The sequence below is a fragment of the Triticum aestivum genome, chromosome 4B, assembly GCF_018294505.1.
Source record: "Triticum aestivum cultivar Chinese Spring chromosome 4B, IWGSC CS RefSeq v2.1, whole genome shotgun sequence".
NCBI lineage: Eukaryota > Viridiplantae > Streptophyta > Magnoliopsida > Poales > Poaceae > Triticum > Triticum aestivum.
The window spans coordinates 477,689,072-477,700,319 of NC_057804.1; positions in this window are offsets into that span (position 1 = coordinate 477,689,072).

The following is an 11,248-nucleotide window of genomic DNA, read 5'->3' on the forward strand; positions in this document are numbered from 1 at the left end:
GTCCCATGCCTATCCATGAGATGGCTAGCCCTATTTATAGAGGCCCTGGTCCTCTTCCCAAATATCGAGCAGGAAGGGCGCCTACAATGGCCATTTTGAAGGGGAACATCTAGTACAAGTTATCCTGACTAAAGTTGGTCTTCGGCTGCCAATGGCACTGGTGATGACGCCTTCTTGGGCTCCACGGTGACCTCCGTCCTGACACTCTACTGGTCTTGATCTCGTTGCATTGAAATGGCAACCTTTGCCTGATGCCTCGGTCCTCCACGCCTGTGCTTGCCCCCTTTGCACCAAAGAGGAAACAAGGACACTGCGCAGGCCGGCGCCTGCGTGGCGCCCGCCTGGTCTCGATCGTCACGGCTTGCATCACGAGCACCTCGCGAGGTACCCTTGACTTGATCTCTCCGCCTCCTCGCGAGCCTACCTGGCGAGGCCGCTCCTGAGGAAGCCTCGTGTCGTCCGCCCCACGAGGCTTGGCCCCTTGCGAGGGTCTTGAGTCTTGCGCTGATGAAGATGGGCCGTACTGGGCCATCACTCGGGCCACGTCGCAGGCCACAGGCAGGCAAGTCTGGGGACCCCCGTTCCCAGAACGCCGACAGTAGCCCCCGGGCCCAAGGCGCGCTCGGACTTGGCTTAGCAGAGAAGCGAAGGGGCAAGTACGGAGCACCGCGGGCCCCATCAGCCTACAACCTTGGGCGCCGCATGGCGGTTGATTGGATGTGGGCGCCTTCGCTTCCCCATGCTGCCTCGGCAACTGCTCGACTTGACAAGTCCCTGCATGCAGAGATGAGTCATGATTACCTGAGATCATGGAGGCCGACGGTTGGCCTCCTCTGGACTATAAGTACGGATGGGCGAGAGCCCCCGCAGTTCATCCCTTCCTGCTTCACTCTTTCTTCCTCGCCCTTGCTCCACTTTACGCCAATGGTGCCGATCCGCCGCTTTTCAGCTGAAGATAAGGGGAAGGCCCCCCAAGAGGGTACCGACCCGCTTCTGCCGAAGAAGCGACCGGTCCCCGGCCGCCGCGACGTGGTCGCGTGGCAGGAGACGTCGAGGCCCTGGTATGAGCGGCCGCCGCCTGGATTTCCGCTGCCTACACCCGGGCCGAGGGCCCTGAAGAGGAAGACGCCGAGCGGCACCGCCGGCGCCGCCGGTGATGCCGACGAGTCATGGCGGTGCACGTCGTCGCCCCTGGGGTCCATGTCGAGGGCTCTTCTCGCGAGCTTGTGCTTCACGCCGCCATGCCTCCACGCTCTTGGATTCGCCTTCCTCCCTCCTTCGCCTTCGAGATGCCGTCGAGGGGGCCTCTGGAGCTCTGGCTGCAGCATGCTGACTGCAGCACCCTTGTGACCGGAGCGGAGGTTGAGGTTGTCGCTCCGGGCGAGGTCTACATGACCCGGGGCTGGGGCGAGATCGCTCGGATCTGCCGGACAGGGGTGCCCTTGTAATTCATCTTGAATACGATGGCACCTCCTTGATGTTCTTCAAGGTCTTCGACGCGAAAGGACGCCGACTGGAGTGCTGCCCAAAGGAAGGCGACCGGGGCATCGAAGTGGCGAGGGCCCGGCCTGCCAACTGCTTCCCCAGCAGCTCTGGTAGCAGAGGAGAAGCCGGAGGGTCCAGCGATTCTCCCGAGCTTCACGTGACCCCGGAGACGAGCGACGACAGCTACGAGCCCCCGAGCTCGCGTCGCGCTCGGAGTAGGGCAGCTGCATCTGGCCGCCAATGCTGCTGATCTGGATGGGGTTGGCGCCGGCGCTTGACGGCCCACTGTTGTTGATGGCCTCTCTTGTGGTGGCGCGCGTAGTTAGCGTTCCTTAGGATTAGCACCTTTTGTCCCTTGCAAGGAATTAGAGCAACGCCCAGCGGGGGTATGTAAAGCGTCTGCCATGTCTTTTGTTCATATTATCCTTATTATGAAGCGATGCAAGATGCTTGTCATGTCTCGGCTTGGCTCCCCTTTCTATCCTCATGAGGGCTTGGTGCTCTACGCTGGCAGGTCCCGGTCCCCAGGCAGGCTTCAACCATCGCTGGTATGCCAGGTCGCGATGCCGTGGTCAAGGCCAGGAGGTGAGCGGCCCAAGGTCCAGTAAGAGCCCCCGAGACGCGATGCTCAGGAAGTCCCCTTTAGCGCTCAAGCAGCCTTCGCTGGGCAAGAAAGGAAGACAACGTCACCCTGACAGAGCCGCACTGGGCGAGGGTTTAGCGCCGCGTTGATTTAGCTTTTGCGGGGGCGTGACTTATCTCGTGAGCTTGGACTTGTTCTTCGGCGAGGTGCCGGCCCTGCGCGCCGGCAGCTGGGGTGTCGCTGGGTCAGGTCCTCGTGAGCTTCTCCCCTCTTCCCTGCACTTTCCTTCATGCTCTACGTCCTCAGGTCCCGGCCCTCGAGCGAGCTCAGCCGCCGCTGGTATGACAGGTCGTGATGCCGTGGGTCAAGGCCAGGGGGTGAGGGCTGGAGATCCAGTAAGAGCACCTGAGTCACGATGGCCAGGCGCCCCCCTTTTAACGCGTGAGCGGATCACATGAGAGAGAGAGAGAGAGGGAGCTCACGACGCCCCCACGGCTATTCCTTAGGCGAATCCTGTACACCAGCACGAGGAAAACAAGGACTGCCATTACGGTTGCCAGCCAGCCATTGGTTGCCCCGAGGGAGTGATTGAGGCACTAGGTCCTGGTGGGGTAGCGCTTTGCGGGGCTGTCGCGGCCATAGCTCGACCACTCAGATTTGTCGACGTTGCAGGGACGGACCCATGCGCAAGCATCGTGCCAGAGCGAGCGGCTCCAAAGGTAGGTGTCAATCGAGCAGGCGATTATCTCAAGAAGGTTAAGCATGAAGAAGCAAATCAACTTAGATAGATGCAGAGAAAGGCGCACGCCACTAGGTCAGGCCCAAGCGGCTTGGGGATGATGCAGCCCGAGGGGCGCCCCCAACAAGGTAAGCTGAAGACATAAGCAAAACGGATACATGCCGCGGAGACAGACCCACGCGACCTGGGAATGATGCAGCCCTGAGGGCGCTCCCAGCTGAAACAAAACTTGAGAGAAGTCACATGATACCATTGCAGAGCGAGTGGCAGAGTAGCTGACGGTGTGTGGTGACGAAGTCGATCCTCATGAGCCCTCGAAGCTCCGAGGCTCGGGAGGTCCGGGCGGCTCAGCGAGGTTCATCTCCATTTCCTCCAGGAGTGCACAGTGCTTGACCACCTGAGCTTCCAGAATGCTCCTCATTAGGCGCTGGTGGGCAGCAGCCGCATTCGGCAGGCCGAAGGGCATGCGAACGTAGCTGTGAGGTGGACCCTCGCAACGTCCCACGCGCGAAGACCAGAAGTACTCCTAAGACGTGACTCGATTGAGCCCTAGGTAGTCGATGCAGACACGCAGCCCGCCATCCTCGCCTGGATGGGGAGCTACACTGGGCAGGTGGCGGTTGCCGCGCATGACTCTCGATTCCTGCAAGTCATGATCAACCTTGGTGATGAACTCCTGAGGGTTCGGCCCTCCTTGCCTTACGCCTTCTTGAGGGAAACATGCCGCGAAGCACGCCTTCAATTGGTGCCCGAGTGCCTCCCTCATGATCTTGGCAAAGTCAATGGCTCCCCGGGAGAGAGCCCCCGAGCCTTGCCCGAGGAGGGCGCCGGGCGAGCCTCCCTATGTGACGGAGGGTGGCTCCCCTTGGATGGGCGCATGTCCGGATGTGGCGCCTCCAGAGGTGCCTGCCTCCTGAGGCCTTGAGTCAGGTGATGTCTTCTTCTTGGGAGCTGCTTCAGGAAGGTTTCCACTCTTGCTGTCTGGGTCCTCGATTGACGCGGCTTGGAAGGCGCGCTCGAGAGAGCACACCGCATCCTTCTCTTCACAGGGGACCGTGATGACTCTGCCACTTCCTGGCATCTTGAGGACATTGTATCCATGGTGAGTTACTGCCATAAACTTGGCCAGAGCGGGATATCCGAGGATGGCATTGTATGGCAGGCGAATGTGGGCGACGTCGAAGTCAATAAGCTCGGTATGGTAGTTCTTGCGCTGTCCAAAGGTGACAGGGAGGCGGACTTGCCCTATCAGGACAGTGGAACCATCAGTGACTCCTGAGAAAGGCTTGGTTGGTTGAAGCTGATCATATGGCACTTGGAGATTGTTGAATGTCTCGACGGACAGGACGTTGAGCCCTGCACCGCCATCCATGAGGGTCCTGGTAACTTGCACATTGCTGATGACTGGGGAACAAAGCATCGGGAGGACACCGGCTGTTGCCGCGCATTTGAGCTGATCCGCTGAGCTGAACGTGATGGTGCACGCAGACCACCTGAGGGGGCGCGTGACCTCAAGCTTGGGGAGGACTGCATTCACTTCGCGAGCAAACTACTTGAAGGTGCGCTGAGAGGCTGGGGCCTGGGCACCGCCCAAGATGCAAGCGATCGCACGCGGCTCCTGGAAGCCCCCAGCCCCCTCGTCCTGATGATGGTCGTCATTCCTTCTTGGTGGCGGTGGCAAAGGAGGAAGTCCTGCGTTGCCTTGCGAGCGATCCTCGCGAGGCTGATCCCTCCAAGCCCCCTCGCGAGGCTGGTCCTGCCAGCAGTCCTCGCGAGGTCGATCACACCGCCCTTGGCGAGGACCACGGTCGTCCAATCGTCCTCCGCCTCTTCCTCTGCCTCGGCCATAGCCCCAATCATTGCGCTCGGGGCGTCGACCGACACGGCTTTCTCGCACGGCCCTAAGCTCTTGGCATTCATTGGTGTTGTGGGTATGGAGATCATGGTACACACAATACCGGCTGCCCTTGGACGACTCCGGTTGGTCCCTACCGCGCTTCATGTCCGGCTCCGCTGGGAGCACAGCTGCTCCTTGCGCTTCACATCCTTGGCCTTGGCTTTCTTCTCTTCTGGATCTGCAACCAGGAGCTCGAGAAGGGAAAGGCGTCCCTCCCCAGCCCTTGCGCACTTGATCGCCAAGTTGAACAACTCCAGAGACGTACATAGATCTTCGTGGATTGCCAGCTCCTCCTTCATCTTGACATCACGGACGCCATCAGAGAACGCCGAGATGATGGCCTCCTTGGTCACCTTGGTAATCTTGAGGCAAGCACTGTTGAAGCGCTGGATGTACTTCTGCAAGGTCTCTTCGGGTTGTTGCTTGATGCGGCGCAGGTCACCCATGACTGGCGGACGGTCGCGAGTGCCCTGAAAGTTGGCGATGAAGCGAGTGCTCATCTCGTCCCAGGAGGAGATCGTGCCAGGGGCAGGTTCAGGAGCCAGGTGCGGGCACCGTCCTTGAGTGCCATGGGAAACCAGTTCGCCATGACCTTTTCATCCCCGTTGGCGGCTTCAATGCCCAGCTTGTAGAGCTGTAGGAACTCTGCAGGGTCGGCAGTGCCGTTGTAGCAAGGGGGCAGGTCAGGTTTGAACTTGCCCGGCCAAGTGACACTCGTAGCTCGGTGGTGAAGGTGCGATAGCCTGCGGTGGCCACTGGAGCTCTCTGCTGATGTGGGGCTTGCTCCTGGGGATTCTCGCGCGCCGCTGCCTGGAGCAGCTTGGGGTCTTGACGTGCTGGCGCAGGATTGCGGTCGTGGCACACCAGTGCCGGGAGCACGCGTGCACCTTCTTGGGGACGAGGGATTTCTTGGCAGCTCCTTTCTTGTCGCGTGGGTGCTGGACGCGGTGGATCTCGTCCTGGGGCCGCGCGCCTTGGTGCCAGAGCGCCTTCTTGGGGAGGAGGTGGCGGAGGCGCCTCCTGATCTGCGCCACCCGCGCAGGACGGAGGGCGAGGCAGCGAGAGGGACGGCGCAGGGGAGCCCCCTGCGGCGCGGACGAGCTCGGTGATGCGAGCGAGCCACTCCTCGTAGAGGTCATTGACGAGACGGTAGTGCAGGAGCTCACGCGCTAGGAGCAATGCGGTGTGCGCATCCGTGGGGGCGCGACAGGGGTGGGACGACGAACCGGCTGGAGTCAGCGACGGGGTGGCGGTGCGGCCTTCCCGCCGCACCGAAGGATGCAGCAACGAGGCCTGTTGCTCGTTCCCCACCGGGCCGGTGGTGGCGCTGGCGGCAGGCGACGGGGAACGACGGGGACACCCGCCGACCAGAGCACTCTGGGCGACGCGGGCGCCGAGAGCAGCCCGACGCTTGGCGCGAGCCCGGCGAGCATCATCCATGGACACGACCGGTGATCGAACACGGAACAGTGGAGAAAGATTCTGGCGCACCCCTACCTGGCGCGCCAAATGTCGGATGTTGGGTTCCGGCAGACCCTTAAGGTTTGAACTCTGGGGTGCACGCAAAGATCTTCCCCCTACCTCTCCGCATCTGATCGCCTCGCGAGAATCTAAGCTAAAAATGATGAACAACACGAGGGACACAAGATTTATGCTAGTTCGAGCCACCGTCGCGGTGTAATATCCTACTCCAGTGTGTGGTGTGGTGGATTGCCTCACGGGCAGATGATGAACAGTACAGGGAAGAACTGCCTCGCGAGAGGTGTTCTTGAGCTGATGCGGTGTTCTACTTGTTCTGGTTCTCCCCTGGTCCCATGCCTATCCATGAGATGGCTAGCCCTATTTATAGAGGCCCTGGTGCTCTTCCCAAATATCGAGTGGGAAGGGCGCCAACAACGGCCATTTTGAAGGGGAACATCTAGTACAAGTTATCCTGATTAAAGTTGGTCTTCGGCTGCCAAAGGCACTGGTGATGACGCCGTCTTGGGCTCCACGGTGACCTCCATCCTGCCGCTCTGCTGGTCTTGGTCTCGTTGCACTGAAATGGCAACCTTTGCCTGATGCCTCGGTACTCCACGCCTATGCTTGCCCACTTTGCACCAAAGAGGAAACAAGGACACTGCGCAGGCCGGCGCCTGCCTGGTCTCGATCGTCACGGCTTGCGTCACGAGCACCTCGCGAGGTACCCTTGCCTTGATCTCTCCGCCTCCTCGCAAGCCTGCCTGGCGAGGCCGCTCCTGAGGAAGCCCCTCACGAGGGTCTTGAATCTTGCGCTGATGAAGATGGGCCGTACTGGACCACCACTCGAGCCATGCCGCAGACCGCAGGCAGGCAAGTCTGGGGACCCCCGTTCCTAGAATGCCGACAGTTCCAATTCCACGATCATTGAATATTTGGATGCTTTGCAGCGTTTCAATCTTCCACCTATTGCAAGCTGCTACTACTTTTGGATTTTTCTTGTGGAGAGGCAGTTCTTGCTTGATCTCTTGAAATGATTTAGCATGAATTTGGCTTCCAGGTATGTCTAGAATACTTGAACGCTTTAGTTTGATATGCACGTCAGAGACATTTCATTATGCTGGCTATGTGAATTGATAACCATTTTCAATCTACATTGTTAATTGAATGTTGTTTCCAAATCTCTTCATTCGTATCTTTTTTATTCTCAAACACCTGCAACTAAAAGAAATAAAATTGATGATTCGTAGACAACAACAAAATATTCCGTCATCTGATGGTACTACACAACATAAATTTGCAGAATCCAGATCGGTTATTGTTGTATTTGCACTCGACTCTAGTTGCAAGTCAGAACATTTACTGATTTATATCAGGTTGTTAGAAATACTTTCATACACAGTTAATGCTCATACGACACCGGAACTGTTAGATTAGTTTTTTAGTGTTAACCTGTGTTCATATAGTTCTATTTAATGCATCAAAGATATTTTATTAATGTATCATGAACCAACATGAAAATTTCTTAATATCTATTGATTGCAGGAAGGCTCCTGTGCCAAAAAGGACTGGAATGGTTGTGGCATGTCGATCCAGTGAACGATGCCATACAAGATAAACTGTCACGCCTACTGTTTTATTTAGAAAAAGCCATCATAATTGCTGCTCCCAACATCTTAGGCTTATTAGAAAAACAATTACCAATTTGCTAAAAGCAACTCTTGCTAACATGCCAAAATTCACACCTCTAATCATCACACCTTACTTGTTTCCTTTCAGCTGATGAAAGACAAAGCCAAGGAACCTTTGATGAGCGCCTTTGGTTGGGTTAGTTTTGCAACTCTTTAATGGTCACTGTTGTTGTGTACCATTGACGTTGATCTGGCTGCATCAATTCTGACTTTCAGGTAAAGAAGCAGAAACAATTGGATGCCAAAAGGTACAAGACAGTGATGCTTAGAGAAAGATGGTGTTGGAGAAACCAATGATGGATCAAGGATGGCAAGCAGCAAAAAGTCACTTAGATATGGGTTATAAAGGTGCCATATTTTTATCTATTTAATACTCTTCCATCTCGCTATGATAATTTATTCATGTATTGTTCCGCTTTTTTAATAAGGATGGCATCAGTGTTGTTTATACAATGGTGTGCTGAGAGGTATCGTATTATTCATCCTAAGCATTGCTGTTATTCTTGCTCTAGTGTATCATTTCCCATGTAACTATAGTGGTTGACATCATTATGCTATTATCTAAGATTTGGACATCCACTAATTACGTGATAGAAATAAAATGAAATGAGAAACTCGTGGACCTGAGTGCATAATGCATGTCTCATTTTTTTTGTAATACTAATACAAATCTGTTTTTTATTATTCACTTCCATTATTGTTAATATATGAGTAACTTTATGCAAATTCAACTTTCATAGAAATTGTATTTTCACGTAAAACAATTCTAGCAATCTATTGTAAAAATGGATGGGCGCTGCAACGTGCGCCTTCAACGGTCTAGTTGTTTTTAATTCTGAGTAAATAGCTTGCATGCGAGTCGCTGAGCAAAGTTGTCGGCCGATTTTTTTTGAGCCGGGAGTTATTGGGCTTGGCCAGCCTAGCATTTTAGCACCTATTCATTTTGTTTGACTGGGAGCTATAGGGTAAAAAACCCACAACATATCAAAAGCTTTATTAAAAAGAGGGAACAAGTACAAAGGAAGGATTACAAGGGGTAATAAAACTAACCTAAAGAAGTAATAAACAAAAGGTTACAAAAGGGGGCCTCAAGGGGGCAGAGAAGAAACCCATCTCAGGAGCTCATCCTTATAGGCAGCTTTTACTCTGTACTGCATAAGACTGATATCATGAATGAAAGCACATCTCCACTTATTAAACCTAGCTATCTCACTCCTTAAGACTTTAGCATTTCTGATGATCCTGATATTCCAACAGGCAATAAAAATCACTTCAGTGAAGAAGGGCTTCCCAAAACTTCTTCTAGCATGGATAACCAAATCAGTCATGGAATCACTAGAAGACCAATCAATTTGCAAATAATTCCATACTCTGACACTGAAATTGCAGTTAAAAACAGATGGTCTCTGGTTCCCTAGCCTGCAAAGGGCAAAGAACACAATTCACTCCATCATCCAGATACCATTGCCTCCTCTCCACCATATCCTTTGTGTTCAACCTGTCCATACTGAGCATCCAAGCAAACACCTTGCTTTTCATGGTATAAGAGGCCTTCCAAATCCAAGAGGTCAAGGGATTAAAGGATTCTGATGCAAAAGTATGTGAGTAAAACATCTTAGGTTTGTACCCCTTGGAAGACCCTTGCCAGAACCAAACATCCTTGGACCCAGGGATTCTATTGTGGCCATCCATCAGAGACTACAGAAGGACCAGGTCATCAAAAGCTTGGGCAAACAATGGAAGATGGAAATGCTGGAACATGTCTTGAGAGTCAAAAAACTCTTTAACAGTGATCCAAGGGTCCTTGGCATAAGGAAAAAGCCTAGGAAATTTGGTTTGAAGAGTAGATGCCTCTTGACCAAGCTGCCAATTGTCAGACCACGTAAGAGCAGTGTCTCCTTCATTTATCTGGACCCAAGAGCAATCGCTGAAGCTTTGCATAACCTTGCATATATCTTTCCACCAGAAGGAACCACAATCTGAGGTTCCCTGGGGCACCCTATCATGATAATAAGAATCCCAGATTAAGGACACCCAGGGAAGATCTTTCTTGTGAAGAAAGTTGTTTGCATGCTTGAGCAGAAGTGCCACATTCTGCACACCAAGGTTAAGAATGCCAAGACCTCCCCTGTCTTTTGGTCTACAAATAAGTTCCCAAGCAGCAAAAGCATTGTCTCTTAATCCCTTCCAATTGCTTTAAAATTCCAGCAGGCACAGCCAGGCTGCAAAGGAAAAATGGGCATGGAAGACAAGGTAGAGTTCAAAAACTGCAATCTTTCTCCTTGGTTTAAGAAGGAGGAGCTAGCAGTCATTCTCCTCTCCATGCAGTCCACCAATGGCATAAAATCAACCGTGTTTGGCCTTGTAGTTCCCATAGGCAGTCCTAGATAAGTAAATGGCATTTTCCCAATTTGACAGCCAAAAGCAGGAGCTAATTCAATCATCTGAGCAGAGTCCACATTGATTGGTATAATAAAGGACTTGTGATAGTTCACATCAAGACCAGTGGATATAGAGAAAACCTTGAGCATGTCCTTGAGAGCAACAAGTTGGTCTTTGTCAGCAGGTAAAATGATAAGTGTGTCATCTGCATACTGAATCACAGGGTAATCCTGGTCATGACAAGGAATAGGTAGATGAAGAATGCCTCTTCTAAACATGTCATTAATGACAGTCTGTAAAAGGTCAGCAGCTAGGACAAAAATAAGAAGGGAGACATGATCCCCCTGTCTAACTCCCTTTTTGCAGATGAATTTCCTTCCAGGAACACCATTAAGCAAAACAGAGGAGGTGCCAGTAGACAAGAGCTGCTTCATCTAAAGAATCCACTTCTCATTTAAACCTTTATATCTCAAAATTTGAATTATAGCCTCATGCTCCTGGGAGTCAAAAGCCTTCTCAAAATCCAGCTTAAGGATTACAATTGGTCTCTTGGATTGGTGACACTGATGCAAATACTCAAAAGTCCAACCAATGCAATCCTGGATTGTTCTGCTTTTTATGAAACCATACTGGTTGTTGTGAACACACTGCATAATCACATCTTGGAACCTATTAGCTGCCATCTTGGAGAGAAACTTTAGACCCATTCCAGTTAAAGAGATAGGTCTAAAGTGTCCCACCTGTTCAGGTGAGAGGTTTTTGGCCACCAGAGTTATATAAGAGTCATTGATATTTTCCAACTTAGCAGAACCAACAAAAAAAGCCTGGGCCAGCTCATAAAAATCATTGGAGATTATGTGCCAGCACTTCTTAAAGAACAAACCATTAAAACCATCAGGACCTGGGGCTTTATCCACAGGCATATGCTTCACAACATTGTCCATTACATCCTTCTCAAAAGGCCACTACTAGGGAAAAGCCTAGCAGCAGCGCGGGTTTTGGCCCTCTCAGTA